This window comes from Pseudorasbora parva, chromosome 22, assembly GCF_024679245.1.
Source record: "Pseudorasbora parva isolate DD20220531a chromosome 22, ASM2467924v1, whole genome shotgun sequence".
In the NCBI taxonomy this organism is placed as follows: domain Eukaryota; kingdom Metazoa; phylum Chordata; class Actinopteri; order Cypriniformes; family Gobionidae; genus Pseudorasbora; species Pseudorasbora parva.
This window is the reverse complement of record NC_090193.1, coordinates 4,595,562-4,617,081: the sequence shown is the minus strand read 5'-3', so window position 1 is coordinate 4,617,081 and position 21,520 is coordinate 4,595,562. Positions and strand designations below refer to the sequence as shown.

The 21,520-nt window shown below is 40.1% G+C and overlaps 68 non-coding genes across 68 annotated transcripts; all 68 read right to left on the bottom strand.

Moving 5' to 3' along the window:
• Positions 1-32: 32 nt before the first annotated feature.
• trnac-gca (transfer RNA cysteine (anticodon GCA)) lies at positions 33-104 on the bottom strand. Its single transcript has one exon. It is a non-coding gene; the product is annotated as a tRNA-Cys (tRNA).
• A 136-nt stretch (positions 105-240) lies between these two features.
• On the bottom strand, positions 241-312 carry trnac-gca (transfer RNA cysteine (anticodon GCA)). The gene has a single exon. It is a non-coding gene; the product is annotated as a tRNA-Cys (tRNA).
• A 100-nt stretch (positions 313-412) lies between these two features.
• On the bottom strand, positions 413-484 carry trnac-gca (transfer RNA cysteine (anticodon GCA)). The gene has a single exon. It is a non-coding gene; the product is annotated as a tRNA-Cys (tRNA).
• Positions 485-791: 307 nt separating this feature from the next.
• Positions 792-863, bottom strand: trnac-gca (transfer RNA cysteine (anticodon GCA)). The gene has a single exon. It is a non-coding gene; the product is annotated as a tRNA-Cys (tRNA).
• A 135-nt stretch (positions 864-998) lies between these two features.
• trnac-gca (transfer RNA cysteine (anticodon GCA)) lies at positions 999-1,070 on the bottom strand. Its single transcript has one exon. It is a non-coding gene; the product is annotated as a tRNA-Cys (tRNA).
• Positions 1,071-1,376: 306 nt separating this feature from the next.
• trnac-gca (transfer RNA cysteine (anticodon GCA)) lies at positions 1,377-1,448 on the bottom strand. Its single transcript has one exon. It is a non-coding gene; the product is annotated as a tRNA-Cys (tRNA).
• A 414-nt stretch (positions 1,449-1,862) lies between these two features.
• On the bottom strand, positions 1,863-1,934 carry trnac-gca (transfer RNA cysteine (anticodon GCA)). Its single transcript has one exon. It is a non-coding gene; the product is annotated as a tRNA-Cys (tRNA).
• Positions 1,935-2,241: 307 nt separating this feature from the next.
• Positions 2,242-2,313, bottom strand: trnac-gca (transfer RNA cysteine (anticodon GCA)). Its single transcript has one exon. It is a non-coding gene; the product is annotated as a tRNA-Cys (tRNA).
• Positions 2,314-2,447: 134 nt separating this feature from the next.
• On the bottom strand, positions 2,448-2,519 carry trnac-gca (transfer RNA cysteine (anticodon GCA)). The gene has a single exon. It is a non-coding gene; the product is annotated as a tRNA-Cys (tRNA).
• A 131-nt stretch (positions 2,520-2,650) lies between these two features.
• trnac-gca (transfer RNA cysteine (anticodon GCA)) lies at positions 2,651-2,722 on the bottom strand. Its single transcript has one exon. It is a non-coding gene; the product is annotated as a tRNA-Cys (tRNA).
• A 413-nt stretch (positions 2,723-3,135) lies between these two features.
• On the bottom strand, positions 3,136-3,207 carry trnac-gca (transfer RNA cysteine (anticodon GCA)). The gene has a single exon. It is a non-coding gene; the product is annotated as a tRNA-Cys (tRNA).
• Positions 3,208-3,341: 134 nt separating this feature from the next.
• Positions 3,342-3,413, bottom strand: trnac-gca (transfer RNA cysteine (anticodon GCA)). Its single transcript has one exon. It is a non-coding gene; the product is annotated as a tRNA-Cys (tRNA).
• Positions 3,414-3,605: 192 nt separating this feature from the next.
• On the bottom strand, positions 3,606-3,677 carry trnac-gca (transfer RNA cysteine (anticodon GCA)). Its single transcript has one exon. It is a non-coding gene; the product is annotated as a tRNA-Cys (tRNA).
• Positions 3,678-3,777: 100 nt separating this feature from the next.
• Positions 3,778-3,849, bottom strand: trnac-gca (transfer RNA cysteine (anticodon GCA)). Its single transcript has one exon. It is a non-coding gene; the product is annotated as a tRNA-Cys (tRNA).
• A 134-nt stretch (positions 3,850-3,983) lies between these two features.
• On the bottom strand, positions 3,984-4,055 carry trnac-gca (transfer RNA cysteine (anticodon GCA)). The gene has a single exon. It is a non-coding gene; the product is annotated as a tRNA-Cys (tRNA).
• A 131-nt stretch (positions 4,056-4,186) lies between these two features.
• Positions 4,187-4,258, bottom strand: trnac-gca (transfer RNA cysteine (anticodon GCA)). Its single transcript has one exon. It is a non-coding gene; the product is annotated as a tRNA-Cys (tRNA).
• A 134-nt stretch (positions 4,259-4,392) lies between these two features.
• On the bottom strand, positions 4,393-4,464 carry trnac-gca (transfer RNA cysteine (anticodon GCA)). Its single transcript has one exon. It is a non-coding gene; the product is annotated as a tRNA-Cys (tRNA).
• Positions 4,465-4,782: 318 nt separating this feature from the next.
• On the bottom strand, positions 4,783-4,854 carry trnac-gca (transfer RNA cysteine (anticodon GCA)). Its single transcript has one exon. It is a non-coding gene; the product is annotated as a tRNA-Cys (tRNA).
• A 306-nt stretch (positions 4,855-5,160) lies between these two features.
• trnac-gca (transfer RNA cysteine (anticodon GCA)) lies at positions 5,161-5,232 on the bottom strand. Its single transcript has one exon. It is a non-coding gene; the product is annotated as a tRNA-Cys (tRNA).
• Positions 5,233-5,368: 136 nt separating this feature from the next.
• trnac-gca (transfer RNA cysteine (anticodon GCA)) lies at positions 5,369-5,440 on the bottom strand. The gene has a single exon. It is a non-coding gene; the product is annotated as a tRNA-Cys (tRNA).
• A 130-nt stretch (positions 5,441-5,570) lies between these two features.
• On the bottom strand, positions 5,571-5,642 carry trnac-gca (transfer RNA cysteine (anticodon GCA)). Its single transcript has one exon. It is a non-coding gene; the product is annotated as a tRNA-Cys (tRNA).
• Positions 5,643-6,363: 721 nt separating this feature from the next.
• Positions 6,364-6,435, bottom strand: trnac-gca (transfer RNA cysteine (anticodon GCA)). Its single transcript has one exon. It is a non-coding gene; the product is annotated as a tRNA-Cys (tRNA).
• A 425-nt stretch (positions 6,436-6,860) lies between these two features.
• On the bottom strand, positions 6,861-6,932 carry trnac-gca (transfer RNA cysteine (anticodon GCA)). The gene has a single exon. It is a non-coding gene; the product is annotated as a tRNA-Cys (tRNA).
• A 100-nt stretch (positions 6,933-7,032) lies between these two features.
• trnac-gca (transfer RNA cysteine (anticodon GCA)) lies at positions 7,033-7,104 on the bottom strand. The gene has a single exon. It is a non-coding gene; the product is annotated as a tRNA-Cys (tRNA).
• A 134-nt stretch (positions 7,105-7,238) lies between these two features.
• trnac-gca (transfer RNA cysteine (anticodon GCA)) lies at positions 7,239-7,310 on the bottom strand. The gene has a single exon. It is a non-coding gene; the product is annotated as a tRNA-Cys (tRNA).
• A 722-nt stretch (positions 7,311-8,032) lies between these two features.
• trnac-gca (transfer RNA cysteine (anticodon GCA)) lies at positions 8,033-8,104 on the bottom strand. Its single transcript has one exon. It is a non-coding gene; the product is annotated as a tRNA-Cys (tRNA).
• Positions 8,105-8,204: 100 nt separating this feature from the next.
• Positions 8,205-8,276, bottom strand: trnac-gca (transfer RNA cysteine (anticodon GCA)). The gene has a single exon. It is a non-coding gene; the product is annotated as a tRNA-Cys (tRNA).
• A 135-nt stretch (positions 8,277-8,411) lies between these two features.
• Positions 8,412-8,483, bottom strand: trnac-gca (transfer RNA cysteine (anticodon GCA)). The gene has a single exon. It is a non-coding gene; the product is annotated as a tRNA-Cys (tRNA).
• Positions 8,484-8,895: 412 nt separating this feature from the next.
• Positions 8,896-8,967, bottom strand: trnac-gca (transfer RNA cysteine (anticodon GCA)). The gene has a single exon. It is a non-coding gene; the product is annotated as a tRNA-Cys (tRNA).
• Positions 8,968-9,101: 134 nt separating this feature from the next.
• On the bottom strand, positions 9,102-9,173 carry trnac-gca (transfer RNA cysteine (anticodon GCA)). The gene has a single exon. It is a non-coding gene; the product is annotated as a tRNA-Cys (tRNA).
• A 100-nt stretch (positions 9,174-9,273) lies between these two features.
• On the bottom strand, positions 9,274-9,345 carry trnac-gca (transfer RNA cysteine (anticodon GCA)). The gene has a single exon. It is a non-coding gene; the product is annotated as a tRNA-Cys (tRNA).
• Positions 9,346-9,479: 134 nt separating this feature from the next.
• trnac-gca (transfer RNA cysteine (anticodon GCA)) lies at positions 9,480-9,551 on the bottom strand. Its single transcript has one exon. It is a non-coding gene; the product is annotated as a tRNA-Cys (tRNA).
• Positions 9,552-9,682: 131 nt separating this feature from the next.
• On the bottom strand, positions 9,683-9,754 carry trnac-gca (transfer RNA cysteine (anticodon GCA)). The gene has a single exon. It is a non-coding gene; the product is annotated as a tRNA-Cys (tRNA).
• A 134-nt stretch (positions 9,755-9,888) lies between these two features.
• On the bottom strand, positions 9,889-9,960 carry trnac-gca (transfer RNA cysteine (anticodon GCA)). Its single transcript has one exon. It is a non-coding gene; the product is annotated as a tRNA-Cys (tRNA).
• A 318-nt stretch (positions 9,961-10,278) lies between these two features.
• On the bottom strand, positions 10,279-10,350 carry trnac-gca (transfer RNA cysteine (anticodon GCA)). Its single transcript has one exon. It is a non-coding gene; the product is annotated as a tRNA-Cys (tRNA).
• A 425-nt stretch (positions 10,351-10,775) lies between these two features.
• trnac-gca (transfer RNA cysteine (anticodon GCA)) lies at positions 10,776-10,847 on the bottom strand. Its single transcript has one exon. It is a non-coding gene; the product is annotated as a tRNA-Cys (tRNA).
• A 131-nt stretch (positions 10,848-10,978) lies between these two features.
• Positions 10,979-11,050, bottom strand: trnac-gca (transfer RNA cysteine (anticodon GCA)). Its single transcript has one exon. It is a non-coding gene; the product is annotated as a tRNA-Cys (tRNA).
• Positions 11,051-11,388: 338 nt separating this feature from the next.
• Positions 11,389-11,460, bottom strand: trnac-gca (transfer RNA cysteine (anticodon GCA)). Its single transcript has one exon. It is a non-coding gene; the product is annotated as a tRNA-Cys (tRNA).
• Positions 11,461-11,766: 306 nt separating this feature from the next.
• On the bottom strand, positions 11,767-11,838 carry trnac-gca (transfer RNA cysteine (anticodon GCA)). The gene has a single exon. It is a non-coding gene; the product is annotated as a tRNA-Cys (tRNA).
• A 136-nt stretch (positions 11,839-11,974) lies between these two features.
• Positions 11,975-12,046, bottom strand: trnac-gca (transfer RNA cysteine (anticodon GCA)). The gene has a single exon. It is a non-coding gene; the product is annotated as a tRNA-Cys (tRNA).
• Positions 12,047-12,176: 130 nt separating this feature from the next.
• On the bottom strand, positions 12,177-12,248 carry trnac-gca (transfer RNA cysteine (anticodon GCA)). Its single transcript has one exon. It is a non-coding gene; the product is annotated as a tRNA-Cys (tRNA).
• A 721-nt stretch (positions 12,249-12,969) lies between these two features.
• Positions 12,970-13,041, bottom strand: trnac-gca (transfer RNA cysteine (anticodon GCA)). The gene has a single exon. It is a non-coding gene; the product is annotated as a tRNA-Cys (tRNA).
• A 425-nt stretch (positions 13,042-13,466) lies between these two features.
• On the bottom strand, positions 13,467-13,538 carry trnac-gca (transfer RNA cysteine (anticodon GCA)). Its single transcript has one exon. It is a non-coding gene; the product is annotated as a tRNA-Cys (tRNA).
• Positions 13,539-13,638: 100 nt separating this feature from the next.
• trnac-gca (transfer RNA cysteine (anticodon GCA)) lies at positions 13,639-13,710 on the bottom strand. Its single transcript has one exon. It is a non-coding gene; the product is annotated as a tRNA-Cys (tRNA).
• A 134-nt stretch (positions 13,711-13,844) lies between these two features.
• On the bottom strand, positions 13,845-13,916 carry trnac-gca (transfer RNA cysteine (anticodon GCA)). The gene has a single exon. It is a non-coding gene; the product is annotated as a tRNA-Cys (tRNA).
• A 722-nt stretch (positions 13,917-14,638) lies between these two features.
• trnac-gca (transfer RNA cysteine (anticodon GCA)) lies at positions 14,639-14,710 on the bottom strand. The gene has a single exon. It is a non-coding gene; the product is annotated as a tRNA-Cys (tRNA).
• Positions 14,711-14,810: 100 nt separating this feature from the next.
• On the bottom strand, positions 14,811-14,882 carry trnac-gca (transfer RNA cysteine (anticodon GCA)). The gene has a single exon. It is a non-coding gene; the product is annotated as a tRNA-Cys (tRNA).
• A 135-nt stretch (positions 14,883-15,017) lies between these two features.
• trnac-gca (transfer RNA cysteine (anticodon GCA)) lies at positions 15,018-15,089 on the bottom strand. The gene has a single exon. It is a non-coding gene; the product is annotated as a tRNA-Cys (tRNA).
• Positions 15,090-15,501: 412 nt separating this feature from the next.
• On the bottom strand, positions 15,502-15,573 carry trnac-gca (transfer RNA cysteine (anticodon GCA)). Its single transcript has one exon. It is a non-coding gene; the product is annotated as a tRNA-Cys (tRNA).
• A 134-nt stretch (positions 15,574-15,707) lies between these two features.
• Positions 15,708-15,779, bottom strand: trnac-gca (transfer RNA cysteine (anticodon GCA)). Its single transcript has one exon. It is a non-coding gene; the product is annotated as a tRNA-Cys (tRNA).
• Positions 15,780-15,879: 100 nt separating this feature from the next.
• trnac-gca (transfer RNA cysteine (anticodon GCA)) lies at positions 15,880-15,951 on the bottom strand. The gene has a single exon. It is a non-coding gene; the product is annotated as a tRNA-Cys (tRNA).
• Positions 15,952-16,085: 134 nt separating this feature from the next.
• Positions 16,086-16,157, bottom strand: trnac-gca (transfer RNA cysteine (anticodon GCA)). Its single transcript has one exon. It is a non-coding gene; the product is annotated as a tRNA-Cys (tRNA).
• Positions 16,158-16,288: 131 nt separating this feature from the next.
• trnac-gca (transfer RNA cysteine (anticodon GCA)) lies at positions 16,289-16,360 on the bottom strand. The gene has a single exon. It is a non-coding gene; the product is annotated as a tRNA-Cys (tRNA).
• Positions 16,361-16,494: 134 nt separating this feature from the next.
• On the bottom strand, positions 16,495-16,566 carry trnac-gca (transfer RNA cysteine (anticodon GCA)). The gene has a single exon. It is a non-coding gene; the product is annotated as a tRNA-Cys (tRNA).
• Positions 16,567-16,884: 318 nt separating this feature from the next.
• trnac-gca (transfer RNA cysteine (anticodon GCA)) lies at positions 16,885-16,956 on the bottom strand. The gene has a single exon. It is a non-coding gene; the product is annotated as a tRNA-Cys (tRNA).
• A 1,009-nt stretch (positions 16,957-17,965) lies between these two features.
• Positions 17,966-18,037, bottom strand: trnac-gca (transfer RNA cysteine (anticodon GCA)). Its single transcript has one exon. It is a non-coding gene; the product is annotated as a tRNA-Cys (tRNA).
• A 36-nt stretch (positions 18,038-18,073) lies between these two features.
• trnac-gca (transfer RNA cysteine (anticodon GCA)) lies at positions 18,074-18,145 on the bottom strand. Its single transcript has one exon. It is a non-coding gene; the product is annotated as a tRNA-Cys (tRNA).
• Positions 18,146-18,245: 100 nt separating this feature from the next.
• trnac-gca (transfer RNA cysteine (anticodon GCA)) lies at positions 18,246-18,317 on the bottom strand. The gene has a single exon. It is a non-coding gene; the product is annotated as a tRNA-Cys (tRNA).
• A 134-nt stretch (positions 18,318-18,451) lies between these two features.
• On the bottom strand, positions 18,452-18,523 carry trnac-gca (transfer RNA cysteine (anticodon GCA)). Its single transcript has one exon. It is a non-coding gene; the product is annotated as a tRNA-Cys (tRNA).
• Positions 18,524-18,715: 192 nt separating this feature from the next.
• On the bottom strand, positions 18,716-18,787 carry trnac-gca (transfer RNA cysteine (anticodon GCA)). The gene has a single exon. It is a non-coding gene; the product is annotated as a tRNA-Cys (tRNA).
• A 100-nt stretch (positions 18,788-18,887) lies between these two features.
• trnac-gca (transfer RNA cysteine (anticodon GCA)) lies at positions 18,888-18,959 on the bottom strand. Its single transcript has one exon. It is a non-coding gene; the product is annotated as a tRNA-Cys (tRNA).
• A 134-nt stretch (positions 18,960-19,093) lies between these two features.
• On the bottom strand, positions 19,094-19,165 carry trnac-gca (transfer RNA cysteine (anticodon GCA)). Its single transcript has one exon. It is a non-coding gene; the product is annotated as a tRNA-Cys (tRNA).
• A 131-nt stretch (positions 19,166-19,296) lies between these two features.
• trnac-gca (transfer RNA cysteine (anticodon GCA)) lies at positions 19,297-19,368 on the bottom strand. Its single transcript has one exon. It is a non-coding gene; the product is annotated as a tRNA-Cys (tRNA).
• Positions 19,369-19,502: 134 nt separating this feature from the next.
• Positions 19,503-19,574, bottom strand: trnac-gca (transfer RNA cysteine (anticodon GCA)). Its single transcript has one exon. It is a non-coding gene; the product is annotated as a tRNA-Cys (tRNA).
• A 708-nt stretch (positions 19,575-20,282) lies between these two features.
• trnac-gca (transfer RNA cysteine (anticodon GCA)) lies at positions 20,283-20,354 on the bottom strand. Its single transcript has one exon. It is a non-coding gene; the product is annotated as a tRNA-Cys (tRNA).
• Positions 20,355-20,683: 329 nt separating this feature from the next.
• trnac-gca (transfer RNA cysteine (anticodon GCA)) lies at positions 20,684-20,755 on the bottom strand. Its single transcript has one exon. It is a non-coding gene; the product is annotated as a tRNA-Cys (tRNA).
• A 426-nt stretch (positions 20,756-21,181) lies between these two features.
• trnac-gca (transfer RNA cysteine (anticodon GCA)) lies at positions 21,182-21,253 on the bottom strand. The gene has a single exon. It is a non-coding gene; the product is annotated as a tRNA-Cys (tRNA).
• A 134-nt stretch (positions 21,254-21,387) lies between these two features.
• On the bottom strand, positions 21,388-21,459 carry trnac-gca (transfer RNA cysteine (anticodon GCA)). Its single transcript has one exon. It is a non-coding gene; the product is annotated as a tRNA-Cys (tRNA).
• Positions 21,460-21,520: the final 61 nt, after the last annotated feature.

Below are 21,520 nucleotides of genomic sequence, written 5' to 3'. Positions count from 1 at the left end.
GGCTAGTATAAAAGTACCAGAGAACATGTCAAAGGGGGCATCCGGATTTGAACCGGGGACCTCTTGATCTGCAGTCAAATGCTCTACCACTGAGCTATACCCCCTTTCTGGAAAACCATTTAAATAAATTTAAAAAAAAAAACTTTGTTTTAAACAAGCCTGACATATCGCAAGCACAATTAAGATATGTCTGGCTTGTCTGAAAGTAGGCTAGTATAAAAGTACCAGAGAACATGTCAAAGGGGGCATCCGGATTTGAACCGGAGACCTCTTGATCTGCAGTCAAATGCTCTACCACTGAGCTATACCCCCTTTCTGAAAAGCCATATCTCGAAACACAATTTAGATATTTCTGTCTTGTCGAAAAGTAGGCTAGTATAAATGCACCACAGAACAGATTAGGTCAGGCTGAAGGGGGCATCCGGATTTGAACCGGAGACCTCTTGATCTGCAGTCAAATGCTCTACCACTGAGCTATACCCCCTTTCTTGAAAACCATTTAAATACATTTAAAAAAAAATCTTTGTTTTAAACAAGCCTAACATATCGCAAGCACAATGGAGATATGTCTGGCTTGTCTGAAAGTAGGCTAGTATAAAAGTACCAGAGAACATGTCAAAGGGGGCATCCAGATTTGAACCGGAGACCTCTTGATCTGCAGTCAAATGCTCTGCCACTGAGCTATACCCCATTTCTGGACAATCCTATCTCGAAAGACAAGTGAGATATGTCTGGCTTGTCTGAAAGTAGGCTGGTATAAATGAACCACAGAACAGATTTGTTCAAGCTGAAGGGGGCATCCGGATTTGAACCGGAGACCTCTTGATCTGCAGTCAAATGCTCTACCACTGAGCTATACCCCCTTTCTGGAAAACCATTTAGATAAATTAAAAAAAAACCCTTTGTTTTAAACAAGCCTGACATATGGCAAGCACAATTAAGATATGTCTGGCTTGTCTGAAAGTAGGCTAGTATAAAAGTACCAGAGAACATGTCAAAGGGGGCATCCGGATTTGAACCGGAGACCTCTTGATCTGCAGTCAAATGCTCTACCACTGAGCTATACCCCCTTTCTGGAAAACCATATCTCGAAACACAATTTAGATATTTCTGTCTTGTCGAAAAGTAGGCTAGTATAAATGCACCACAGAACAGATTAGGTCAGGCTAAAGGGGGCATCCGGATTTGAACCGGAGACCTCTTGATCTGCAGTCAAATGCTCTACAACTGAGCTATACCCCCTTTCTTGAAAACCATTTAAATACATTTAAAAAAAATCTTTGTTTTAAACAAGCCTAACATATCGCAAGCACAATGGAGATATGTCTGGCTTGTCTGAAAGTAGGCTAGTATAAAAGTACCAGAGAACATGTCAAAGGGGGCATCCGGATTTGAACCAGAGACCTCTTGATCTGCAGTCAAATGCTCTACCACTGAGCTATACCCCCTTTCTTTTAGTATAAAAGTACCAGAGAACATTTCAAAGGGGGCATCCGGATTTGAACCGGAGACCTCTTGATCTGCAGTCAAATGCTCTACCAGTGAGCTATACCCCCTTTCTTGAAAACCATTTAAATAAATAAAAAAAAAATCTTTGTTTTAAACAAGCCTGACATATCGCAAGCACAATGGAGATATGTCTGGCTTGTCTGAAAGTAGGCTAGTATGAAAGTACCAGAGAACATGTCAAAGGGGGCATCCGGATTTGAGCCGGAGATCTCTTGATCTGCAGTCAAATGCTCTACCACTGAGCTATACCCCCTTTCTGAAAAACCATATCTCGAAACACAATTTAGATATTTCTGTCTTGTCGAAAAGTAGGCTAGTATAAATGCACCACAGAACAGATTAGGTCAGGCTGAAGGGGGCATCCGGATTTGAACCGGAGACCTCTTGATCTGCAGTCAAATGCTCTACCACTGAGCTATACCCCCTTTCTTGAAAACCATTTAAATACATTTAAAAAAAAATCTTTGTTTTAAACAAGCCTAACATATCGCAAGCACAATGGAGATATGTCTGGCTTGTCTGAAAGTAGGCTAGTATAAAAGTACCAGAGAACATGTCAAAGGGGGCATCCAGATTTGAACCGGAGACCTCTTGATCTGCAGTCAAATGCTCTGCCACTGAGCTATACCCCATTTCTGGACAATCCTATCTAGAAAGACAAGTGAGATATGTCTGGCTTGTCTGAAAGTAGACTGGTATAAATGAACCACAGAACAGATTTGTTCAAGCTGAAGGGGGCATCCGGATTTGAACCGGAGACCTCTTGACCTGCAGTCAAATGCTCTACCACTGAGCTATACCCCCTTTCTGGAAAACCATTTAGATAAATTAAAAAAAAACCTTTGTTTTAAACAAGCCTGACATATCGCAAGCACAATTAAGATATGTCTGGCTTGTCTGAAAGTAGGCTAGTATAAAAGTACCAGAGAACATGTCAAAGGGGGCATCCGGATTTGAACCGGAGACCTCTTGATCTGCAGTCAAATGCTCTACCACTGAGCTATACCCCCTTCCTTTTAAACTATTTAAATAAATTATAAAATCTTTGTTTTAAACAAGCCTGACATATAGCAAGCAGAAATGACATATGTCTGGTTTGTCTGAAAGTAGGTTAGTATAAAAGCAGCAGAGAACATGTCAAAGAGGGCATCCGGATTTGAACCGGAGACCTCTTGATCTGCAGTCAAATGCTCTACCACTGAGCTATACCCCCTTTCTTTTAGTATAAAAGTACCAGAGAACATTTCAAAGGGGGCATCCGGATTTGAACCGGAGACCTCTTGATCTGCAGTCAAATGCTCTACCAGTGAGCTATACCCCCTTTCTTGAAAACCATTTAAATAAATAAAAAAAAATCTTTGTTTTAAACAAGCCTGACATATCGCAAGCACAATGGAGATATGTCTGGCTTGTCTGAAAGTAGGCTAGTATGAAAGTACCAGAGAACATGTAAAAGGGGGCATCTGGATTTGAGCCCGAGACCTCTTGATCTGCAGTCAAATGCTCTAGCACTGAGCTATACCCCCTTTCTGAAAAAACATATCTCGAAACACAATTTAGATATTTCTGTCTTGTCGAAAAGTAGGCTAGTATAAATGCACCACAGAACAGATTAGGTCAGGCTAAAGGGGGCATCCGGATTTGAACCGGAGACCTCTTGATCTGCAGTCAAATGCTCTACCACTGAGCTATACCCCCTTTCTTGAAAACCATTTAAATACATTTAAAAAAAACCTTTGTTTTAAACAAGCCTACCATATCGCAAGCACAATGGAGATATGTCTGGCTTGTCTGAAAGTAGGCAAGTATAAAACTACCAGAGAACATGTCAAAGGGGGTATCCGGATTTGAACCAGAGACCTCTTGATCTGCAGTCAAATGCTCTACCACTGAGCTATACCCCCTTCCTTTTAAACTATTTAAATAAATTATAAAATCTTTGTTTTAAACAAGCCTGACATATAGCAAGCACAAATGACATATGTCTGGTTTGTCTGAAAGTAGGCTAGTATAGACCTCTTGATCTGCAGTCAAATGCTCTACCACTGAGCTATACCCCCTTTCTTTTAGTATAAAAGTACCAGAGAACATGTCAAAGGGGGCATCCGGATTTGAGCCGGAGACCTCTTGATCTGCAGTCAAATGCTCTACCACTGAGCTATACCCCCTTTCTGGAAAATCCTATCTCGAAAGACAAGTGAGATATGTCTGGCTTGTCTGAAAGTAGGCTGGTATAAATGAACCACAGAACAGATTTGTTCAAGCTGAAGGGGGCATCCGGATTTGAACCGGAGACCTCTTGATCTGCAGTCAAATGCTCTACCACTGAGCTATACCCCCTTTCTGGAAAACCATTTAAATAAATTAAAAAAAAAACTTTGTTTTAAACAAGCCTGACATATCGCAAGCACAATTAAGATATGTCTGGCTTGTCTGAAAGTAGGCTAGTATAAAAGTACCAGAGAACATGTCAAAGGGGGCATCCGGATTTGAACCGGAGACCTCTTGATCTGCAGTCAAATGCTCTACCACTGAGCTATACCCCCTTCCTTTTAAACTATTTAAATAAATTATAAAATCTTTGTTTTAAACAAGCCTGACATATAGCAAGCACAAATGACATATGTCTGGTTTGTCTGAAAGTAGGCTAGTATAAAAGCAGCAGAGAACATGTCAAAGGGGGCATCCGGATTTGAACCGGAGACCTCTTGATCTGCAGTCAAATGCTCTACCACTGAGCTACACCCCCTTTCTTGAAAACCATTTAAATAAATAAATAAAAAATCTTTGTTTTAAACAAGACTGACATATCGCAAGCACAAGTGAGATATGTCTGGCTTGTCTGAATGTAGGCTAGTACAAAAGTACCAGAAAACATGGCAAAGGGGGCATCCGGATTTGAACCGGAGACCTCTTGATCTGCAGTCAAATGCTCTACCCCTGAGCTATACCCCCTTTCTGGAAAGCCACTTACATAAATAATTAAATAAATCTATGAATGAAACACAATTTAGATATGTATGGCTTGTCTGAAAGTAGGCTAGTATAAAAGTACCAGAGAACATGGCAAAGGGGGCATCCGGATTTGAACGGAGACCTCTTGATCTGCAGTCAAATGCTCTACCACTGAGCTATACCCCCTTTCTTGAAAACTATTTAAATAAATTTAAAAAATATTTGTTTTAAACAAGCCTGACATATAGAAAGCACAAATGACATATGTCTGGTTTGTCTGAAAGTAGGCTAGTATAAAAGTACCAGAGAACATGTCAAAGGGGGCATCCGGATTTGAACCGGAGACCTCTTGATCTGCAGTCAAATGCTCTACCACTGAGCTATACCCCCTTTCTTGAAAACCATTTAAATACATTTAAAAAAAATCTTTGTTTTAAACAAGCCTAACATATCGCAAGCACAATGGAGATATGTCTGGCTTGTCTGAAAGTAGGCAAGTATAAAAGTACCAGAGAACATGTCAAAGGGGGCATCCGGATTTGAACCGGAGACCTCTTGATCTGCAGTCAAATGCTCTACCACTGAGATATACCCCCTTTCTGTAAAATCCTTTCTCGAAAGACAAGTGAGATATGTCTGGCTTGTCTGAAAGTAGGCTGGTATAAATGAACCACAGAACAGATTTGTTCAAGCTGAAGGGGGCATCCGGATTTGAACCGGAGACCTCTTGATCTGCAGTCAAATGCTCTTCCACTGAGCTATACCCCCTTTCTGGAAAACCATTTAAATAAATTAAAAAAAAAAAACTTTGTTTTAAACAAGCCTGACATATCGCAAGCACAATTAAGATATGTCTGGCTTGTCTGAAAGTAGGCTAGTATAAAAGTACCAGAGAACATGTCAAAGGGGGCATCCGGATTTGAACCGGAGACCTCTTGATCTGCAGTCAAATGCTCTACCACTGAGCTATACCCCCTTCCTTTAAGCTATTTAAATAAATCATAAAATCTTTGTTTTAAACAAGCCTGACATATAGCAAGCACAAATGACATATGTCTGGTTTGTCTGAAAGTAGGCTAGTATAAAAGCAGCAGAGAACATGTCAAAGGGGGCATCCGGATTTGAACCGGAGACCTCTTGATCTGCAGTCAAATGCTCTACCACTGAGCTATACCCCCTTTCTTGAAAACCATTTAAATAAATAAATAAAAAATCTTTGTTTTAAACAAGCCTGACATATCCCAAGCACAAGTGAGATATGTCTGGCTTGTCTGAATGTAGGCTAGTACAAAAGTACCAGAAAACATGGCAAAGGGGGCATCCGGATTTGAACCGGAGACCTGTTGATCTGCAGTCAATTGCTCTACCCCTGAGCTATACCCCCTTTCTGGAAAGCCACTTACATAAATAATTAAATAAATCTTTGAATGAAACACAATTTAGATATGTATGGCTTGTCTGAAAGTAGGCTAGTATAAAAGTACCAGAGAACATGTCAAAGGGGGCATCCGGATTTGAACGGAGACCTCTTGATCTGCAGTCAAATGCTCTACCCCTGAGCTATACCCCCTTTCTGGAAAGCTACCTAAATAAATAATTAAATAAATCTTTGAATGAAACACAATTTAGATATCTATGGCTTGTCTGAAAGTAGGCTGGTATAAATGAACCACGTGACAGATTAGGTCAAGCTAAAGGGGGCATCTGGATTAGAATCGGGGACCTCTTGATCTGCAGTCAAATGCTCTACCACTGAGCAATACCCCCTTTCTTGAAAACTAGTTAAATAAATTAAAAAAATCTTTGTTATCAACAAGCCTGACATTTAGCAAGCACAAATGACATATGTCTGGTTTGTTTGAAAGTAGGCTAGAATAAAAGTACCAGAGAACATGTCAAAGGGGGCATCCGGATTTGAACCGGGGACCTCTTGATCTGCAGTCAAATGCTCTACCACTGAGCTATACCCCCTTTCTTGCAACTAGTTAAATAAATTAAAAAAATCTTTGTTATCAACAAGCCTGACATATAGCAAGCACAAATGACATATGTCTGGTTTGTTTGAAAGTAGGCTAGAATAAAAGTACCAGAGAACAAGTCAAAGCGGGCATCTGGATTTGAACCGGAGACCTCTTGATCTGCAGTCAAATGCTCTACCCCTGAGCTATACCCTCTTTCTGGAAAGCCACTTACATAAATAATTAAATAAATCTTTGAATGAAACACAATTTAGATATGTATGGCTTGTCTGAAAGTAGGCTAGTATAAAAGTACCAGAGAACATGTCAAAGGGGGCATCCGGATTTGAACGGAGACCTCCTGATCTGCAGTCAAATGCTCTACCACTGAGCTATACCCCCTTTCTTTTAGTACAAAAGTACCAGAGAACACGTCAAAGGGGGCATCCGGATTTGAACCGGAGACCTCTTGATCTGCAGTCAAATGCTCTACCACTGAGCTATACCCCCTTTCTGGAAAACCATATCTCAAAACACAATTTAGATATTTCTGTCTTGTCGAAAAGTAGGCTAGTATAAATGCACCACAGAACAGATTAGGTCAGGCTAAAGGGGGCATCCGGATTTGAACCGGAGACCTCTTGATCTGCAGTCAAATGCTCTACCACTGAGCTATACCCCCTTTTTTGAAAACCATTTAAATACATTTAAAAAAAATCTTTGTTTTAAACAAGCCTGACATATAGCAAGGAGAAATGACATATGTCTGGTTTGTCTGAAAGTAGGCTAGTATAAAAGCAGCAGAGAACATGTCAAAGGGGGCATCCGGATTTGAACCGGAGGCCTCTTGATCTGCAGTCAAATGCTCTACCACTAAGCTATACCCCCTTTCTTGAAAACCATTTAAATAAATAAAAAAAAAAATCTTTGTTTTAAACAAGCCTGACATATCGCAAGCACAAGTGAGATATGTCTGGCTTGTCTGAATGTAGGCTAGTACAAAAGTACCAGAAAACATGGCAAAGGGGGCATCCGGATTTGAACCGGAGACCTGTTGATCTGCAGTCAAATGCTCTACCCCTGAGCTATACCCCCTTTCTGGAAAGCCACTTACATAAATAATTAAATAAATCTTTGAATGAAACACAATTTAGATATGTATGGCTTGTCTGAAAGTAGGCTAGTATAAAAGTACCAGAGAACATGTCAATGGGGGCCACCGGATTTGAACGGCGACCTCTTGATCTGCAGTCAAATGCTCTACCACTGAGCTATACCCCCTTTCTGGAAAGCTACCTAAATAAATAATTAAATAAATCTTTGAATGAAACACAATTTAGATATCTATGGCTTGTCTGAAAGTAGGCTGGTATAAATGAACCACATGACAGATTAGGTCAAGCTAAAGGGGGCATCTGGATTAGAACTGGGGACCTCTTGATCTGCAGTCAAATGCTCTACCACTGAGCAATACCCCCTTTCTTGAAAACTAGTTAAATAAATTAAAAAAATCTTTGTTATCAACAAGCCTGACATTTAGCAAGCACAAATGACATATGTCTGGTTTGTTTGAAAGTAGGCTAGAATAAAAGTACCAGAGAACATGTCAAAGGGGGCATCCGGATTTGAACCGGAGACCTCTTGATCTGCAGTCAAATGCTCTACCACTGAGCTATACCCCCTTTCTGGAAAACCATATCTCGAAACACAATTTAGATATTTCTGTCTTGTCGAAAAGTAGGCTAGTATAAATGCACCACAGAACAGATTAGGTCAGGCTAAAGGGGGCATCCGGATTTGAACCGGAGACCTCTTGATCTGCAGTCAAATGCTCTACCACTGAGCTATACCCCCTTTCTTGAAAACCATTTAAATACATTTAAAAAAAAATCTTTGTTTTAAACAAGCCTAACATATCGCAAGCACAATGGAGATATGTCTGGCTTGTCTGAAAGTAGGCTAGTATAAAAGTACCAGAGAACATGTCAAAGGGGGCATCTGGATTTGAACCGGAGACCTCTTGATCTGCAGTCAAATGCTCTACCACTGAGCTATACCCCCTTTCTTTTAGTATAAAAGTACCAGAGAACATTTCAAAGGGGGCATCCGGATTTGAACCGGAGACCTCTTGATCTGCAGTCAAATGCTCTACCAGTGAGCTATACCCCCTTTCTTGAAAACCATTTAAATAAATAAAAAAAATCTTTGTTTTAAACAAGCCTGACATATCGCAAGCACAATGGAGATATGTCTGGCTTGTCTGAAAGTAGGCTAGTATGAAAGTACCAGAGAACATGTCAAAGGGGGCATCCGGATTTGAGCCGGAGACCTCTTGATCTGCAGTCAAATGCTCTATCACTGAGCTATACCCCCTTTCTGAAAAACCATATCTCGAAACACAATTTAGATATTTCTGTCTTGTCGAAAAGTAGGCTAGTATAAATGCACCACAGAACAGATTAGGTCAGGCTAAAGGGGGCATCCGGATTTAAACCGGAGACCTCTTGATCTGCAGTCAAATGCTCTACCACTGAGCTATACCCCCTTTCTTGAAAACCATTTAAATACATTTAAAAAAAATCTTTGTTTTAAACAAGCCTAACATATCGCAAGCACAATGGAGATATGTCTGGCTTGTCTGAAAGTAGGCAAGTATAAAAGTACCAGAGAACATGTCAAAGGGGGCATCCGGATTTGAACCGGAGACCTCTTGATCTGCAGTCAAATGCTCTACCACTGAGCTATACCCCCTTTCTGTAAAATCCTATCTCGAAAGACAAGTGAGATATGTCTGGCTTGTCTGAAAGTAGGCTGGTATAAATGAACCACAGAACAGATTTGTTCAAGCTGAAGGGGGCATCCGGATTTGAACCGGAGACCTCTTGATCTGCAGTCAAATGCTCTACCACTGAGCTATACCCCCTTTCTTGAAAACCATTTAAATACATTTAAAAAAAATCTTTGTTTTAAACAAGCCTAACATATCGCAAGCACAATTAAGATATGTCTGGCTTGTCTGAAAGTAGGCTAGTATAAAAGTACCAGAGAACATGTCAAAGGGGGCATCCGGATTTGAACCGGAGACCTCTTGATCTGCAGTCAAATGCTCTACCACTGAGCTATACCCCCTTCCTTTTAAACTATTTAAATAAATTATAAAATCTTTGTTTTAAACAAGCCTGACATATAGCAAGCACAAATGACATATGTCTGGTTTGTCTGAAAGTAGGCTAGTATAAAAGCAGCAGAGAACATGTCAAAGGGGGCATCCGGATTTGAACCGGAGACCTCTTGATCTGCAGTCAAATGCTCTACCACTGAGCTATACCCCCTTTCTTGAAAACCTTTTAAATAAATAAATAAAAAATCTTTGTTTTAAACAAGCCTGACATATCGCAAGCACAAGTGAGATATGTCTGGCTTGTCTGAATGTAGGCTAGTACAAAAGTACCAGAAAACATGGCAAAGGGGGCATCCGGATTTGAACCGGAGACCTCTTGATCTGCAGTCAAATGCTCTACCCCTGAGCTATACCCCCTTTCTGGAAAGCCACTTACATAAATAATTAAATAAATCTATGAATGAAACACAATTTAGATATGTATGGCTTGTCTGAAAGTAGGCTAGTATAAAAGTACCAGAGAACATGTCAAAGGGGGCATCCGGATTTGAACGGTGACCTCTTGATCTGCAGTCAAATGCTCTACCACTGAGCTATACCCCCTTTCTTGAAAACTATTTAAATAAATTTAAAAAATATTTGTTTTAAACAAGCTTGACATATAGAAAGCACAAATGACATATGTCTGGTTTGTCTGAAAGTAGGCTAGTATAAAAGTACCAGAGAACATGTCAAAGGGGGCATCCGGATTTGAACCGGGGACCTCTTGATCTGCAGTCAAATGCTCTACCACTGAGCTATACCCCCTTTCTTGCAACTAGTTAAATAAATTAAAAAAATCTTTGTTATCAACAAGCCTGACATATAGCAAGCACAAATGACATATGTCTGGTTTGTTTGAAAGTAGGCTAGAATAAAAGTACCAGAGAACATGTCAAAGGGGGCATCCGGATTTGAACCGGAGACCTCTTGATCTGCAGTCAAATGCTCTACCCCTGAGCTATACCCTCTTTCTGGAAAGCCACTTACATAAATAATTAAATAAATCTTTGAATGAAACACAATTTAGATATGTATGGCTTGTCTGAAAGTAGGCTAGTATAAAAGTACCAGAGAACATGTCAAAGGGGGCATCCGGATTTGAACGGAGACCTCCTGATCTGCAGTCAAATGCTCTACCACTGAGCTATACCCCCTTTCTTTTAGTACAAAAGTACCAGAGAACATGTCAAAGGGGGCATCCGGATTTGAACCGGAGACCTCTTGATCTGCAGTCAAATGCTCTACCACTGAGCTATACCCCCTTCCTTTTAAACTATTTAAATAAATTATTAAATTTTTGTTTTAAACAAGCCTGACATATAGCAAGGAGAAATGACATATGTCTGGTTTGTCTGAAAGTAGGCTAGTATAAAAAAAGCAGAGAACATGTCAAAGGGGGCATCCGGATTTGAACCGGAGACCTCTTGATCTGCAGTCAAATGCTCTACCACTGAGCTATACCCCCTTTCTTGAAAACCATTTAAATACATTTAAAAAAAAATCTTTGTTTTAAACAAGCCTAACATATCGCAAGCACAATGGAGATATGTCTGGCTTGTCTGAAAGTAGGCTAGTATAAAAGTACCAGAGAACATGGCAAAGGGGGCATCCGGATTTGAACGGAGACCTCTTGATCTGCAGTCAAATGCTCTACCACTGAGCTATACCCCCTTTCTTGAAAACTATTTAAATAAATTTAAAAAATATTTGTTTTAAACAAGCCTGACATATAGAAAGCACAAATGACATATGTCTGGTTTGTCTGAAAGTAGGCTAGTATAAAAGTACCAGAGAACATGTCAAAGGGGGCATCCGGATTTGAACCGGAGACCTCTTGATCTGCAGTCAAATGCTCTACCACTGAGCTATACCCCCTTTCTTGAAAACCATTTAAATACATTTAAAAAAAATCTTTGTTTTAAACAAGCCTAACATATCGCAAGCACAATGGAGATATGTCTGGCTTGTCTGAAAGTAGGCAAGTATAAAAGTACCAGAGAACATGTCAAAGGGGGCATCCGGATTTGAACCGGAGACCTCTTGATCTGCAGTCAAATGCTCTACCACTGAGATATACCCCCTTTCTGTAAAATCCTTTCTCGAAAGACAAGTGAGATATGTCTGGCTTGTCTGAAAGTAGGCTGGTATAAATGAACCACAGAACAGATTTGTTCAAGCTGAAGGGGGCATCCGGATTTGAACCGGAGACCTCTTGATCTGCAGTCAAATGCTCTTCCACTGAGCTATACCCCCTTTCTGGAAAACCATTTAAATAAATAAAAAAAAAAAAACTTTGTTTTAAACAAGCCTGACATATCGCAAGCACAATTAAGATATGTCTGGCTTGTCTGAAAGTAGGCTAGTATAAAAGTACCAGAGAACATGTCAAAGGGGGCATCCGGATTTGAACCGGAGACCTCTTGATCTGCAGTCAAATGCTCTACCACTGAGCTATACCCCCTTCCTTTAAGCTATTTAAATAAATCATAAAATCTTTGTTTTAAACAAGCCTGACATATAGCAAGCACAAATGACATATGTCTGGTTTGTCTGAAAGTAGGCTAGTATAAAAGCAGCAGAGAACATGTCAAAGGGGGCATCCGGATTTGAACCGGAGACCTCTTGATCTGCAGTCAAATGCTCTACCACTGAGCTATACCCCCTTTCTTGAAAACCATTTAAATAAATAAATAAAAAATCTTTGTTTTAAACAAGCCTGACATATCCCAAGCACAAGTGAGATATGTCTGGCTTGTCTGAATGTAGGCTAGTACAAAAGTACCAGAAAACATGGCAAAGGGGGCATCCGGATTTGAACCGGAGACCTGTTGATCTGCAGTCAATTGCTCTACCCCTGAGCTATACCCCCTTTCTGGAAAGCCACTTACATAAATAATTAAATAAATCTTTGAATGAAACACAATTTAGATATGTATGGCTTGTCTGAAAGTAGGCTAGTATAAAAGTACCAGAGAACATGTCAAAGGGGGCATCCGGATTTGAACGGAGACCTCTTGATCTGCAGTCAAATGCTCTACCACTGAGCTATACCCCCTTTCTGGAAAGCTACCTAAATAAATAATTAAATAAATCTTTGAATGAAACACAATTTAGATATCTATGGCTTGTCTGAAAGTAGGCTGGTATAAATGAACCACATGACAGATTAGGTCAAGCTAAAGGGGGCATCTGGATTAGAACCGGGGACCTCTTGATCTGCAGTCAAATGCTCTACCACTGAGCAATACCCCCTTTCTTGAAAACTAGTTAAATAAATTAAAAAAATCTTTGTTATCAACAAGCCTGACATTTAGCAAGCACAAATGACATATGTCTGGTTTGTTTGAAAGTAGGCTAGAATAAAAGTACCAGAGAACATGTCAAAGGGGGCATCCGGATTTGAACCGGGGACCTCTTGATCTGCAGTCAAATGCTCTACCACTGAGCTATACCCCCTTTCTTGCAACTAGTTAAATAAATTAAAAAAATCTTTGTTATCAACAAGCCTGACATATAGCAAGCACAAATGACATATGTCTGGTTTGTTTGAAAGTAGGCTAGAATAAAAGTACCAGAGAACAAGTCAAAGCCGGCATCTGGATTTGAACCGGAGACCTCTTGATCTGCAGTCAAATGCTCTACCCCTGAGCTATACCCTCTTTCTGGAAAGCCACTTACATAAATAATTAAATAAATCTTTGAATGAAACACAATTTAGATATGTATGGCTTGTCTGAAAGTAGGCTAGTATAAAAGTACCAGAGAACATGTCAAAGGGGGCATCCGGATTTGAACGGAGACCTCCTGATCTGCAGTCAAATGCTCTACCACTGAGCTATACCCCCTTTCTTTTAGTACAAAAGTACCAGAGAACACGTCAAAGGGGGCATCCGGATTTGAACCGGAGACCTCTTGATCTGCAGTCAAATGCTCTACCACTGAGCTATACCCCCTTTCTGGAAAACCATATCTCAAAACACAATTTAGATATTTCTGTCTTGTCGAAAAGTAGGCTAGTATAAATGCACCACAGAACAGATTAGGTCAGGCTAAAGGGGGCATCCGGATTTGAACCGGAGACCTCTTGATCTGCAGTCAAATGCTCTACCACTGAGCTATACCCCCTTTCTTTAAAACCATTTAAATACATTTAAAAAAAATCTTTGTTTTAAACAAGCCTGACATATAGCAAGGAGAAATGACATATGTCTGGTTTGTCTGAAAGTAGGCTAGTATAAAAGCAGCAGAGAACATGTCAAAGGGGGCATCCGGATTTGAACCGGAGGCCTCTTGATCTGCAGTCAAATGCTCTACCACTAAGCTATACCCCCTTTCTTGAAAACCATTTAAATAAATAAAAAAAAAAATCTTTGTTTTAAACAAGCCTGACATATCGCAAGCACAAGTGAGATATGTCTGGCTTGTCTGAATGTAGGCTAGTACAAAAGTACCAGAAAACATGGCAAAGGGGGCATCCGGATTTGAACCGGAGACCTGTTGATCTGCAGTCAAATGCTCTACCCCTGAGCTATACCCCCTTTCTGGAAAGCCACTTACATAAATAATTAAATAAATCTTTGAATGAAACACAATTTAGATATGTATGGCTTGTCTGAAAGTAGGCTAGTATAAAAGTACCAGAGAACATGTCAATGGGGGCCACCGGATTTGAACGGCGACCTCTTGATCTGCAGTCAAATGCTCTACCACTGAGCTATACCCCCTTTCTGGAAAGCTACCTAAATAAATAATTAAATAAATCTTTGAATGAAACACAATTTAGATATCTATGGCTTGTCTGAAAGTAGGCTGGTATAAATGAAACACATGACAGATTAGGTCAAGCTAAAGGGGGCATCTGGATTAGAACCGGGGACCTCTTGATCTGCAGTCAAATGCTCTACCACTGAGCAATACCCCCTTTCTTGAAAACTAGTTAAATAAATTAAAAAAATCTTTGTTATCAACAAGCCTGACATTTAGCAAGCACAAATGACATATGTCTGGTTTGTTTGAAAGTAGGCTAGAATAAAAGTACCAGAGAACATGTCAAAGGGGGCATCCGGATTTGAACCGGAGACCTCTTGATCTGCAGTCAAATGCTCTACCACTGAGCTATACCCCCTTTCTGGAAAACCATATCTCGAAACACAATTTAGATATTTCTGTCTTGTCGAAAAGTAGGCTAGTATAAATGCACCACAGAACAGATTAGGTCAGGCTAAAGGGGGCATCCGGATTTGAACCGGAGACCTCTTGATCTGCAGTCAAATGCTCTACCACTGAGCTATACCCCCTTTCTTGAAAACCATTTAAATACATTTAAAAAAAAATCTTTGTTTTAAACAAGCCTAACATATCGCAAGCACAATGGAGATATGTCTGGCTTGTCTGAAAGTAGGCTAGTATAAAAGTACCAGAGAACATGTCAAAGGGGGCATCCGGATTTGAACCGGAGACCTCTTGATCTGCAGTCAAATGCTCTACCACTGAGCTATACCCCCTTTCTTTTAGTATAAAAGTACCAGAGAACATTTCAAAGGGGGCATCCGGATTTGAACCGGAGACCTCTTGATCTGCAGTCAAATGCTCTACCAGTGAGCTATACCCCCTTTCTTGAAAACCATTTAAATAAATAAAAAAAATCTTTGTTTTAAACAAGCCTGACATATCGCAAGCACAATGGAGATATGTCTGGCTTGTCTGAAAGTAGGCTAGTATGAAAGTACCAGAGAACATGTCAAAGGGGGCATCCGGATTTGAGCCGGAGACCTCTTGATCTGCAGTCAAATGCTCTATCACTGAGCTATACCCCCTTTCTGAAAAACCATATCTCGAAACACAATTTAGATATTTCTGTCTTGTCGAAAAGTAGGCTAGTATAAATGCACCACAGAACAGATTAGGTCAGGCTAAAGGGGGCATCCGGATTTAAACCGGAGACCTCTTGATCTGCAGTCAAATGCTCTACCACTGAGCTATACCCCCTTTCTTGAAAACCATTTAAATACATTTAAAAAAAATCTTTGTTTTAAACAAGCCTAACATATCGCAAGCACAATGGAGATATGTCTGGCTTGTCTGAAAGTAGGCAAGTATAAAAGTACCAGAGAACATGTCAAAGGGGGCATCCGGATTTGAACCGGAGACCTCTTGATCTGCAGTCAAATGCTCTACCACTGAGCTATACCCCCTTTCTGTAAAATCCTATCTCGAAAGACAAGTGAGATATGTCTGGCTTGTCTGAAAGTAGGCTGGTATAAATGAACCACAGAACAGATTTGATCAAGCTGAAGGGGGCATCCGGATTTGAACCGGAGACCTCTTGATCTGCAGTCAAATGCTCTACCACTGAGCTATACCCCCTTTCTTGAAAACCATTTAAATACATTTAAAAAAAATCTTTGTTTTAAACAAGCCTAACATATCGCAAGCACAATTAAGATATGTCTGGCTTGTCTGAAAGTAGGCTAGTATAAAAGTACCAGAGAACATGTCAAAGGGGGCATCCGGATTTGAACCGGAGACCTCTTGATCTGCAGTCAAATGCTCTACCACTGAGCTATACCCCCTTCCTTTTAAACTATTTAAATAAATTATAAAATCTTTGTTTTAAACAAGCCTGACATATAGCAAGCACAAATGACATATGTCTGGTTTGTCTGAAAGTAGGCTAGTATAAAAGCAGCAGAGAACATGTCAAAGGGGGCATCCGGATTTGAACCGGAGACCTCTTGATCTGCAGTCAAATGCTCTACCACTGAGCTATACCCCCTTTCTTGAAAACCTTTTAAATAAATAAATAAAAAATCTTTGTTTTAAACAAGCCTGACATATCGCAAGCACAAGTGAGATATGTCTGGCTTGTCTGAATGTAGGCTAGTACAAAAGTACCAGAAAACATGGCAAAGGGGGCATCCGGATTTGAACCGGAGACCTCTTGATCTGCAGTCAAATGCTCTACCCCTGAGCTATACCCCCTTTCTGGAAAGCCACTTACATAAATAATTAAATAAATCTATGAATGAAACACAATTTAGATATGTATGGCTTGTCTGAAAGTAGGCTAGTATAAAAGTACCAGAGAACATGTCAAAGGGGGCATCCGGATTTGAACGGTGACCTCTTGATCTGCAGTCAAATGCTCTACCACTGAGCTATACCCCCTTTCTTGAAAACTATTTAAATAAATTTAAAAAATATTTGTTTTAAACAAGCTTGACATATAGAAAGCACAAATGACATATGTCTGGTTTGTCTGAAAGTAGGCTAGTATAAAAGTACCAGAGAACATGTCAAAGGGGGCATCCGGATTTGAACCGGGGACCTCTTGATCTGCAGTCAAATGCTCTACCACTGAGCTATACCCCCTTTCTTGCAACTAGTTAAATAAATTAAAAAAATCTTTGTTATCAACAAGCCTGACATATAGCAAGCACAAATGACATATGTCTGGTTTGTTTGAAAGTAGGCTAGAATAAAAGTACCAGAGAACATGTCAAAGGGGGCATCCGGATTTGAACCGGAGACCTCTTGATCTGCAGTCAAATGCTCTACCCCTGAGCTATACCCTCTTTCTGGAAAGCCACTTACATAAATAATTAAATAAATCTTTGAATGAAACACAATTTAGATATGTATGGCTTGTCTGAAAGTAGGCTAGTATAAAAGTACCAGAGAACATGTCAAAGGGGGCATCCGGATTTGAACGGAGACCTCCTGATCTGCAGTCAAATGCTCTACCACTGAGCTATACCCCCTTTCTTTTAATATAAAAGTACCAGAGAACATGTCAAAGGGGGCATCCGGATTTGAACCGGAGACCTCTTGATCTGCAGTCAAATGCTCTACCAGTGAGCTATACCCCCTTTCTTGAAAACCATTTAAATAAATAAATAAAAAATCTTTGTTTTAAACAAGCTTGACATATCGCAAGCACAATAGAGTTATGTCTGTTTTGTCTGAAAGTAGGCTAGTATGAAAGTACCAGAGAACATGTCAAAGGCGGCATCCGGATTTGAGCCGGAGACCTCTTGATCTGCAGTCAAATGCTCTACCACTGAGCTATACCCCCTTTCTGGAAAACCATATCTCGAAACACAATTTAGATATTTCTGTCTTGTCGAAAAGTAGGCTAGTATAAATGCACCACAGAACAGATTAGGTCAGGCTAAAGGGGGCATCTGGATTTGAACTGGAGACCTCTTGATCTGCAGTCAAATGCTCTACCACTGAGCTATACCCCCTTTCTTGAAAACCATTTAAATATATTTAAAAAAAATCTTTGTTTTAAACAAGCCTAACATATCGCAAGCACAATGGAGATATGTCTGGCTTGTCTGAAAGTAGGCTAGTATAAAAGAACCAGAGAACATGTCAAAGGGGGCATCCGGATTTGAACCGGAGACCTCTTGATCTGCAGTCAAATGCTCTACCACTGAGCTATACCCCCTTTCTTTTAGTATAAAAGTACCAGAGAACATGTCAAAGGGGGCATCCGGATTTGAGCCGGAGACCTCTTGATCTGCAGTCAAATGCTCTACCACTGAGCTATACCCCCTTTCTGGAAAATCCTATCTCGAAAGACAAGTGAGATATGTCTGGCTTGTCTGAAAGTAGGCTGGTATAAATGAACCACAGAACAGATTTGTTCAAGCTGAAGGGGGCATCCGGATTTGAACCGGAGACCTCTTGATCTGCAGTCAAATGCTCTACCACTGAGCTATACCCCCTTTCTGGAAAACCATTTAAATAAATTAAAAAAAAACCTTTGTTTTAAACAAGCCTGACATATCGCAAGCACAATTAAGATATGTCTGGCTTGTCTGAAAGTAGGCTAGTATAAAAGCACCAGAGAACATGTCAAAGGGGGCATCCGGATTTGAACCGGAGACCTCTTGATCTGCAGTCAAATGCTCTACCACTGAGCTATACCCCCTTCCTTTTAAACTATTTAAATAAATTATAAAATCTTTGTTTTAAACAAGCCTGACATATAGCAAGCACAAATGACATATGTCTGGTTTGTCTGAAAGTAGGCTAGTATAGACCTCTTGATCTGCAGTCAAATGCTCTACCACTGAGCTATACCCCCTTTCTTTTAGTATAAAAGTACCAGAGAACATGTCAAAGGGGGCATCCGGATTTGAGCCGGAGACCTCTTGATCTGCAGTCAAATGCTCTACCACTGAGCTATACCCCCTTTCTGGAAAATCCTATCTCGAAAGACAAGTGAGATATGTCTGGCTTGTCTGAAAGTAGGCTGGTATAAATGAACCACAGAACAGATTTGTTCAAGCTGAAGGGGGCATCCGGATTTGAACCGGAGACCTCTTGATCTGCAGTCAAATGCTCTACCACTGAGCTATACCCCCTTTCTGGAAAACCATTTAAATAAATTAAAAAAAAAACTTTGTTTTAAACAAGCCTGACATATCGCAAGCACAATTAAGATATGTCTGGCTTGTCTGAAAGTAGGCTAGTATAAAAGTACCAGAGAACATGTCAAAGGGGGCATCCGGATTTGAACCGGAGACCTCTTGATCTGCAGTCAAATGCTCTACCACTGAGCTATACCCCCTTCCTTTTAAACTATTTAAATAAATTATAAAATCTTTGTTTTAAACAAGCCTGACATATAGCAAGCACAAATGACATATGTCTGGTTTGTCTGAAAGTAGGCTAGTATAAAAGCAGCAGAGAACATGTCAAAGGGGGCATCCGGATTTGAACCGGAGACCTCTTGATCTGCAGTCAAATGCTCTACCACTGAGCTACACCCCCTTTCTTGAAAACCATTTAAATAAATAAATTAAAAATCTTTGTTTTAAACAAGACTGACATATCGCAAGCACAAGTGAGATATGTCTGGCTTGTCTGAATGTAGGCTAGTACAAAAGTACCAGAAAACATGGCAAAGGGGGCATCCGGATTTGAACCGGAGACCTCTTGATCTGCAGTCAAATGCTCTACCCCTGAGCTATACCCCCTTTCTGGAAAGCCACTTACATAAATAATTAAATAAATCTATGAATGAAACACAATTTAGATATGTATGGCTTGTCTGAAAGTAGGCTAGTATAAAAGTACCAGAGAACATGGCAAAGGGGGCATCCGGATTTGAACGGAGACCTCTTGATCTGCAGACAAATGCTCTACCACTGAGCTATACCCCCTTTCTTGAAAACTATTTAAATAAATTTAAAAAATATTTGTTTTAAACAAGCCTGACATATAGAAAGCACAAATGACATATGTCTGGTTTGTCTGAAAGTAGGCTAGTATAAAAGTACCAGAGAACATGTCAAAGGGGGCATCCGGATTTGAACCGGGGACCTCTTGATCTGCAGTCAAATGCTCTACCACTGAGCTATACCCACTTTCTTGCAACTAGTTAAATAAATTAAAAAAATCTTTGTTATCAACAAGCCTGACATATAGCAAGCACAAATGACATATGTCTGGTTTGTTTGAAAGTAGGCTAGAATAAAAGTACCAGAGAACATGTCAAAGGGGGCATCCGGATTTGAATCGGAGACCTCTTGATCTGCAGTCAAATGCTCTACCCCTGAGCTATACCCTCTTTCTGGAAAGCCACTTACATAAATAATTAAATAAATCTTTGAATGAAACACAATTTAGATATGTATGGCTTGTCTGAAAGTAGGCTAGTATAAAAGTACCAGAGAACATGTCAAAGGGGGCATCCGGATTTGAACCGGAGACCTCTTGATCTGCAGTCAAATGCTCTACCCCTGAGCTATACCCCCTCTCTGGAAAGCTAACTAAATAAATAATTAAATAAATCTTTGAATGAAACACAATTTAGATATCTATGGCTTGTCTGAAAGTAGGCTGGTATAAATGAACCACATGACAGATTAGGTCAAGCTAAAGGGGGCATCTGGATTAGAACCGGGGACCTCTTGATCTGCAGTCAAATGCTCTACCACTGAGCTATACCCCCTTTCTTGAAAACTAGTTAAATAAATTAAAAAAATCTTTGTTATCAATAAGCCTGACATTTAGCAAGCACAAATGACATATGTCTGGTTTGTTTGAAAGTAGGCTAGAATAAAAGTACCAGAGAACATGTCAAAGGGGGCATCCAGATTTGAACCGGAGACCTCTTGATCTGCAGTCAAATGCTCTACCACTGAGCTATACCCCCTTTCTTGAAAACTATTTAAATAAAATTAAAAAATATTTGTTTTAAACAAGCCTGACATATAGCAAGCACAAGTGAGATATGTCTGGCTTGTCTGAATGTAGGCTAGTACAAAAGTACCAGAAAACATGGCAAAGGGGGCATCCGGATTTGAACTGGAGACCTCTTGATCTGCAGTCAAATGCTCTACCCCTCAGCTAAACCCCCTTTCTGGAAAGCCACTTACATAAATGATTAAATAAATCTTTGAATGAAAAACAATTTAGATATGTATGGCTTGTCTGAAATTAGGCTAGTATAAAAGTACCAGAGAACATGTCAAAGGGGGCATCCGGATTTGAACGGAGACCTCTTGATCTGCAGTCAAATGCTCTACCACTGAGCTATACCCCCTTTCTTTTAGTATAAAAGTACCAGAGAACATGTCAAAGGGGGCATCCGGATTTGAACCGGAGACCTCTTGATCTGCAGTCAAATGCTCTACCACTGAGCTATACCCCCTTTCTTGAAAACCATTTAAATAAATAAAAAAAAAATCTTTGTTTTAAACAAGCCTGACATATCGCAAGCACAATGGAGATATGTCTGGCTTGTCTGAAAGTAGGCTAGTAAGAAAGTACCAGAGAACATGTCAAAGGGGGCATCCGGATTTGAACCGGGGACCTCTTGATCTGCAGTCAAATGCTCTACCACTGAGCTATACCCCCTTTCTTGAAAACTAGTTAAATAAATTTAAAAAATCTTTGTTATCAACAAGCCTGACATATA